The sequence below is a fragment of the Perca fluviatilis genome, chromosome 7, assembly GCF_010015445.1.
Source record: "Perca fluviatilis chromosome 7, GENO_Pfluv_1.0, whole genome shotgun sequence".
Taxonomy (NCBI): domain Eukaryota; kingdom Metazoa; phylum Chordata; class Actinopteri; order Perciformes; family Percidae; genus Perca; species Perca fluviatilis.
The window spans coordinates 8299907-8307406 of record NC_053118.1 but is presented as its reverse complement, the minus strand read 5'-3'; the positions used below and the strand labels follow the sequence as shown (position 1 = coordinate 8307406).

Here is a 7500-nt window from a genome sequence, read left to right as displayed (position 1 = left end):
TTGGACAGGGTCAGTATATGTTGCTTCTGTTTTGATGGGTCACTGAGCACACACACACACACACACACACACACACCCCACACACTACACATACCAAAACAACAATACCACACACACACACCCACACACTACACATACCACAAAACAAAAAAAACACACACACACACACCCCAAAATAACACACACACCAAAACAACAACACCACACAATAACACAAAACACACACCACACACTACACATACCACACACACACCACAACAATACCCCCACACACTACACATACCAATAATACACACACCACACACACACACCCCACACACTACACATACCACACACACACCACAATAATACACACCCCACACACTACACATACCAAAAATAACAATAACACCAATAATAATAACAATAACAATAATACACACACCATACACACACCCCCAATAATAACTACACATACCAATAATACACACTACTAATAATAATAATAACACACACCAAAATAATACACACATACCACTAATAACCCCACACACCACAGACACACACCATAAAAAATACACACACACACAAGAAACAATAAAATAATACACCATACAAAATACACACACCACAACACATAATAATAAAACATACCAATAATAAACACACACACACACAATAATACCAATATCAATAATAATATTACGACACCACACTAATACACACTAATAATAAAACCGATACACACACATCAATAATAATATCAATAATAATAATAATCAATAATAATAATATCACACCATTAACCAATAATAATAATAATACCAACCAATAATACTACACACACACACCACACAAACACAACACCAATAATACACACCACAATAATAATAACAACATAAAACCATACAACCACAAAATACCAAAATACACACAACAATAACAACCACACAAATCACACACAAACACACCATACAATAACTACACAAAACCCACCACAACACATAACACACATCACAATATCATCATATATCTACAACAACAATAACCACATAATAAACTAATAAAAACCCACAACATAAACATACACCAATAATACATACACACATATCATCATCATCATCATCATCATCATCATCACATCACCCATTAACACCAGAGGTGGGTAGTAACCGAGTTACATTTACTCCGTACATTTTACTTGAGTAAGTTTTGAAAAATGATACTTCCAGGAGTAGTTTTAAATCACTATACTTTTACTTTTACTTGAGTATGATTTGTGAAGAAGAAACTGTACTCTTACTCCCCGCCACATTGGGCTACAATGAGCTCGTCACTTTTCTTTTACCTCTTTGGTATTCTACGGTCATTGTTTTACCACCGCGTCTACATTTTAATGTTTGATTTTGACAGAGAGAGAGACTTCCGCTGAAGGCTCTACCACGTGGCTGTGTTTCACCAATCAAACGGAGTTGTGCAGTCTCGTCACGTGACCTTATATACTGTCCTTACTTACAAGGTTACTTGTGCTTATTTATTTTTTTATGTATTATTATTTTATTGATTTTATTTTTTAAGTATTTGAATTTACCTGGATTATTTGAATTTAAGCTATTTTGTAATTAATAAATTAATTCAAATTTATTTTATTGATTGGATGAACTAGGCTATAATTTGCCTAACGATGATTATTTTGTATTTTTGTCTGTCTGATTGAATGTTTGTGTTAAAAATAAATTAGACGTTACTCAACAGTTACTCAGTAATACTAGAAAATACTAGTAATAGTAACATAGTTTTTTCACCAAGTACTTTTTTACTCTTACTCAAGTAATTATTTGGATGACTACTTTTTACTTTTACTTGAGTCATATTATTCTGAAGTAACCGTACTTTTACTTGAGTACAATTTTTGGCTGCTCTACCCCCCCCCCCCCCAGTCTGTAATGCCTCTGCCCGGGACACATTTTTCCCGCAAAGTCACAGAATGATTTACGGCAGGTAGACGGCGCTGCGGTCACACATTCTGACCGGTCACAGATTTCGGTGTATCACCGGACAACGTGGCGTCATGACTTGGCGTAAACATCCACGCCACTTTCCTAAAGCCAAATGGCGTGTTATCTGCACGCATTTTCAGCTTTCCACGTGTACGTCTACGCCGTATACAGCGGATGTAAACGTATACGCCACGTTCAGTCATCTTGAGGTGCTGAGGAGAGAATCCCCACCTTCTCCAGAGCACCGCTGACAGGTGTCTCGGTTCAGTACACGGCCCTTCGTCGTGCTGTTACCGTGGCAACCCTTCGCTGCTAATCGGAACGTTAGCGTGTCAATCCATTTGATTGGGGGACTGGTCATTCTGCCGTCGCGCTGCGTGATCTGACAGCGTGTGACGGGAACTCGGTTTTTCGCGGCAGTCTGGTTGGAACCTGAACGACGTCGGGACTTTTAAACCAAAGAAAAACAACGGTTTTTTTTGATGATGTCACCCGCCGCGAGTTAGGCTCTCAGGTGGCGCACGCGCCAATCCAAAAAGCAAGATTAATCGTTCGAGATTAGATCAACAAGCACGGTCTGCCTCAGGAGAACAGCTGGACGGCTGCTCCACACAGAGAGAGATTACTGGTCTGATGCTGCCGCCACTGGGCCAGAGGTAATGGGATTGTCGAAAAAAAACGGAGTAATCAGATTACTGAGTTGCTGCCGAAAAATAACCTTGGAGAAACAGACACGTGGACTGACCCACACAGGGCTGGCTAACCCTTATCACCAGCACAGCTACAGATACTCTACAGATAGCAGCATTCTGCAGGACAGAGGACACACTGCCTGAGGGACACACAGTCTGAGGGACACACAGTCTGAGGGACACACAGTCTGAGGGACACACTGCCTGAGGACACACTGCCTGAGGGACACACAGTCTGAGGACACACAGTCTGAGGGACACACTGCCTGAGGGACACACAGCCTGAGGGACACACAGTCTGAGGACACACTGCCTGAGGGACACACAGCCTGAGGGACACACAGTCTGAGGGACACACAGTCTGAGGGACACACAGCCTGAGGGACACACAGTCTGAGGACACACTGCCTGAGGACACACTGCCTGAGGGACACACAGCCTGAGGGACACACTGTCTGAGGACACACTGCCTGAGGGACACACAGTCTGATGGACACACTGCCTGAGGGACACAGTCTGAGGGACACACAGCCTGAGGACACACTGCCTGAGGACACACAGTCTGAGGACACACTGCCTGAGGGACACACAGTCTGAGGGACACACGGCCTGAGGGACACACAGTCTGAGGGACACACAGTCTGAGGGACACACAGCCTGAGGACACACTGCCTGAGGACACACAGCCTGAGGACACACAGCTGAGGACACACTGCCTGAGGGACACAGTCTGAGGGACACATAGCCTGAGGGACACACAGTCTGAGGGACACACAGTCTGAGGGACACACTGCCTGAGGGACACACAGTCTGAGGGACACACTGCCTGAGGGACACACAGTCTGAGGACACACTGCCTGAGGACACACTGCCTGAGGGACACACAGTCTGAGGGACACACTGCCTGAGGGACACACTGCCTGAGGGACACACAGTCTGATGGACACACTGCCTGAGGGACACACAGTCTGAGGGACACACAGCCTGAGGACACACTGCATGAGGGACACACTGCCTGAGGACACACTGCCTGAGGGACACAGTCTGAGGGACACATAGCCTGAGGGACACACAGTCTGAGGGACACACGGCCTGAGGGACACACAGTCTGAGGGACACACAGCCTGAGGACACACAGCCTGAGGACACACAGCTGAGGACACACTGCCTGAGGGACACAGTCTGAGGACACACGGCCTGAGGGACACAGTCTGAGGACACACGGCCTGAGGGACACACAGTCTGAGGACACACAGCTGAGGACACACTGCCTGAGGGACACAGTCTGAGGGACACAGTCTGAGGACACACGGCCTGAGGACACCCAGCCTGAGAACACCCAGCCTGAGGACACACTGCCTGAGGACACCCAGCCTGAGGACACACTGCCTGAGGACACACTGCCTGAGGGACACAGTCTGAGGGACACAGTCTGAGGACACACAGTCTGAGGACACACTGCCTGAGGGACACAGTCTGAGGACACCCTGCCTGAGGACACCCAGCCTGAGGACACAGCGTGCTCTGCTGCTCCCAGGTGGACAGACATCTGTGTTTCCCTCACACAGGTGTGATGGCTGAACACTGGGGAGAAAGACGTGTCCCTCGTGCTGCCTGGCACTGTCCATCAGCTCCTGATCCTGCCTCCCTTCATCCGGGGGCTTTGTGAGCAGCAGTGGTGGTGCTGTGGGGGTCTTATAATACAGTTAGGGGGGCCAGAGGGTGGGAGGGGGGGGGTCCAGGCTTAACATTACATGGGCCCTGACCTCCCTCGGCCCCCTTAGAGCCGCCATTGCTTGTGAGCAGACAGACTGAGACTCTGTTCCTGTCGCAGGCCCGGGCCGGTTGCCTGGTTACTGCTCACTGAGGTGTGTAAGTCCCCTTTGGTAATTACCCAGGTATCACAGCACCGCTGCTGGAAAGTGACGAGGCGCTGCCTTTATACATACCTTTTTTTGCATGGAATACTGTCTAAAATTTGAAAATATAAATTGAGCTAAAATAAATTATGAATGTTTTCATTTTAAAACATACATGTGGCACAGTAAGTCCTCAGGATGAACTGTATCCGTGGATGGCTACCTTAATGACTACCTTACATAGGCCAGTAAGCCTATCATCATGTGGGGATTCATATTTGCTAATAATATGTTGGATTCATTGAAAAAAACTAAAATTAACAATAATTTGGAGGCCCCCGTTGCATTGACTCTGAGGACCCCCCTAGGGGTCCCGGACCCCCTGTTGAAGATCCCTGGACTAGGGTGACCAGACGTCCCAAAAAATTCGGGACAGTCCCGAAATCCAAGCAGTTGTCCCGGAGTCCCGAATCCTGCCCTAATTGCCCCGAAAATTAGAGCAAAGCCTCAAGAGCGGACTCTGGAGTAGTTCTAGTCTGATGGAACATAAGAAACTGTTCATGCTGGTTTTTAATTGAGTTGTCCTGCAGCCAGCTCCTGTCATCACTAGAGTTTGTGATTTTAATGATTTTTTTATTTGTGTTTTGGGGTTTACAAGACAGACAGTTGAGTTTCTGAATAAAAATAAGAAATAATTTTGGTGCGGAGTTTTGGCAGCCACGAGAAGGAGTGATTGGATTGGATGTTGCTGATGTTAAAGCACAGACATGACAGACAGTTGGTCGGAGTTTTCAAATTCATGTTATTCATCGTATTCATTCTCCCTTGTGGGGGGGAGGGGCCTAGGAGACCGTTTGGCCTCTTGCAGAAAGGGGGGGGAGGGACTGAGAAGTTGTTGATGTTCAAATTCTTTGGCTAAGTCCTGGATCTTCCCAATGAGAGAGAGTCTTCCTGTGTAAAACTGTAAAAATGACTGATTGGAAATAGGTCAAAATAGTATCAAAAACAGTGACATAAGAAGAAAAAAGAGAGAAACTTGTAAAAAGTAGAAGGACAGTAGAAGGAAGGAAGGCAAGAATAGGTCCAAAGAAAGCGACACAAATGTCACATTTTTTAGCGTTACAGTATAGGTCCTTAACCCAGGTGTTTACTTTGGGTCAAATTTGACCCGTTGTCTAAATGTCTATATCAGAAATATGGGTTTCTTTTTAAACTAACTAATTTGGATTACCCAAAAAAAAAATAACACAGATAATTCCATACAATGCACTTCGCAAGTACAACAAAAGATCGGATCTCTGCTTTCATTGAATTTGGGGTGTTTAGTTAGATTTTTTAGCATTTGAAAAAAACTGAAATGTTTTAAACAGTCTCCCGACTGAACATTGACCCTTCTGTGATGATCCTTCCTTTAATATTAGTCTAAATGATTCATAATTTCGGCTTTTTCAACTCATGAATTAGGTATAATTTCCTATAAATGAGGTTTATTGACCATGAATTCCAAAAATAAGTAAATAAGTGTAAAACTAGTAATGAGTTGGTGTTGGTGGTGTTTATACATGGTAGTGAAAAGAAGCGTTAAACATCAAAAAAGTGCCCAAAAACATTGAAAAAGGCCCAAAAAGTGTCGAAAAAAAGAGACAAAAACATCAGAAAAAGTGTTGATTTTCAGTTTTTTACCGGGAGGACGACGCATGGTTGAATGGAAGACAAACACGAAGGTTAAACACATTGGCGTCCAAGTGGAGCCGAGATCCTGAAGGCGGGACCGGAGGACAGATCATTCACGTGCTCTGAACGAATGGAACAGTGGCCCTGCACGGTAAAGGCCAGGGGCCGCGGGCGAGTCAGCTGCTGGAGAAAGTCAACCCTGTGTCCCGAGTCTTATCTCTGTCGCCGCCACAGCAAAGACTTGAAACACCAAAACACGAGCTCTGAGCTGCCCGGGAGTTTGTAGACCAGCTGACTGTTTCCTCTGTCCCTCCGTCGCTTTTCTTTCTCTCTTTCTCCGTGAAATGAAGCCGCCTTCGAGTGCGCTCGGAAATGCCCGGATCTAGAAACCATCCGTCTGACGGGGAAAGTGTAAAATATCTGATCGCTTTTTTTGGTCCGCTTAAGGCCTCCAGGGAGCAAGATGAGGATCTGCATGGGTCACCGTTGTTCCTAATTAGTAATATAGTAAATAGTTTCACTCCGACCACTCATCTCTCTGCCTCACACTGCAAACGGTCTACACTTTGGCAACAACCGAGACACAACCGAGACACGACCGAGACACGACAGAGACACAGAGCCTGTCCAGACAGCTTCCTGGGACAGAGTCAGAGCTCTAAACCTGCAGAGTGAAGCTGAAACAACTCAACAGCTTTACTGTCAACATTCATCATCTGTGTGTGTGTGTGTGTGTGCGTGCGACCCACTTTGTGCCTCAGCAGAGAGGTATGACAGTGTGACTCTAAACGGCGCTTCACGTCCTCGCCGTTCACGTCAGCCCCGCCGCGCTGTCTCTCTGCGGCATGAGCGTGCGTCTGAACGGAGCCGAGAAAAGGCAAGCGAGCCCTACGCAGAGGTTAACAGAGGTGGATTAGGAGAGGTAGAGTCTGGATGTAATAATATACGCACAAAAGCCTGAACAATGATTGGCTGACAGAACCACACACACACACACACACACACACACACACACACACAAACACTGATGCACATCAGATTCCCCCCCCCTGCCTCTGTCTCTCAGTCTCTCTCCCTGTCACTCACTTCTGTGTGTGGATCTAGTTTGGACTCTGGCTCCATCTAGTGAGAAACCTCTCCATCCACTCAGCTGCCAGGGTGGTGGAGGCCAGGAATTCTGTTACAGGCCGTGTCTGCGTTCCAGCTGCTGTGCATGATTTGAGCTCAGATTAGAGCCTGACTGGAGCTCAGAGCAGATCGAGCGGCTCGTCGATTTCGGCGAGGAGCGAGGCGAGA

General features: G+C 46.2%; 1 protein-coding gene across 4 annotated transcripts in view; it reads right to left on the bottom strand.

The window, feature by feature from the left end:
• ano10a (anoctamin 10a) overlaps positions 1-7500 on the bottom strand; it is a 26365-nt gene that overhangs the window by 2338 nt on the left and 16527 nt on the right. The gene's annotated exons all lie outside the window — the stretch shown is intronic.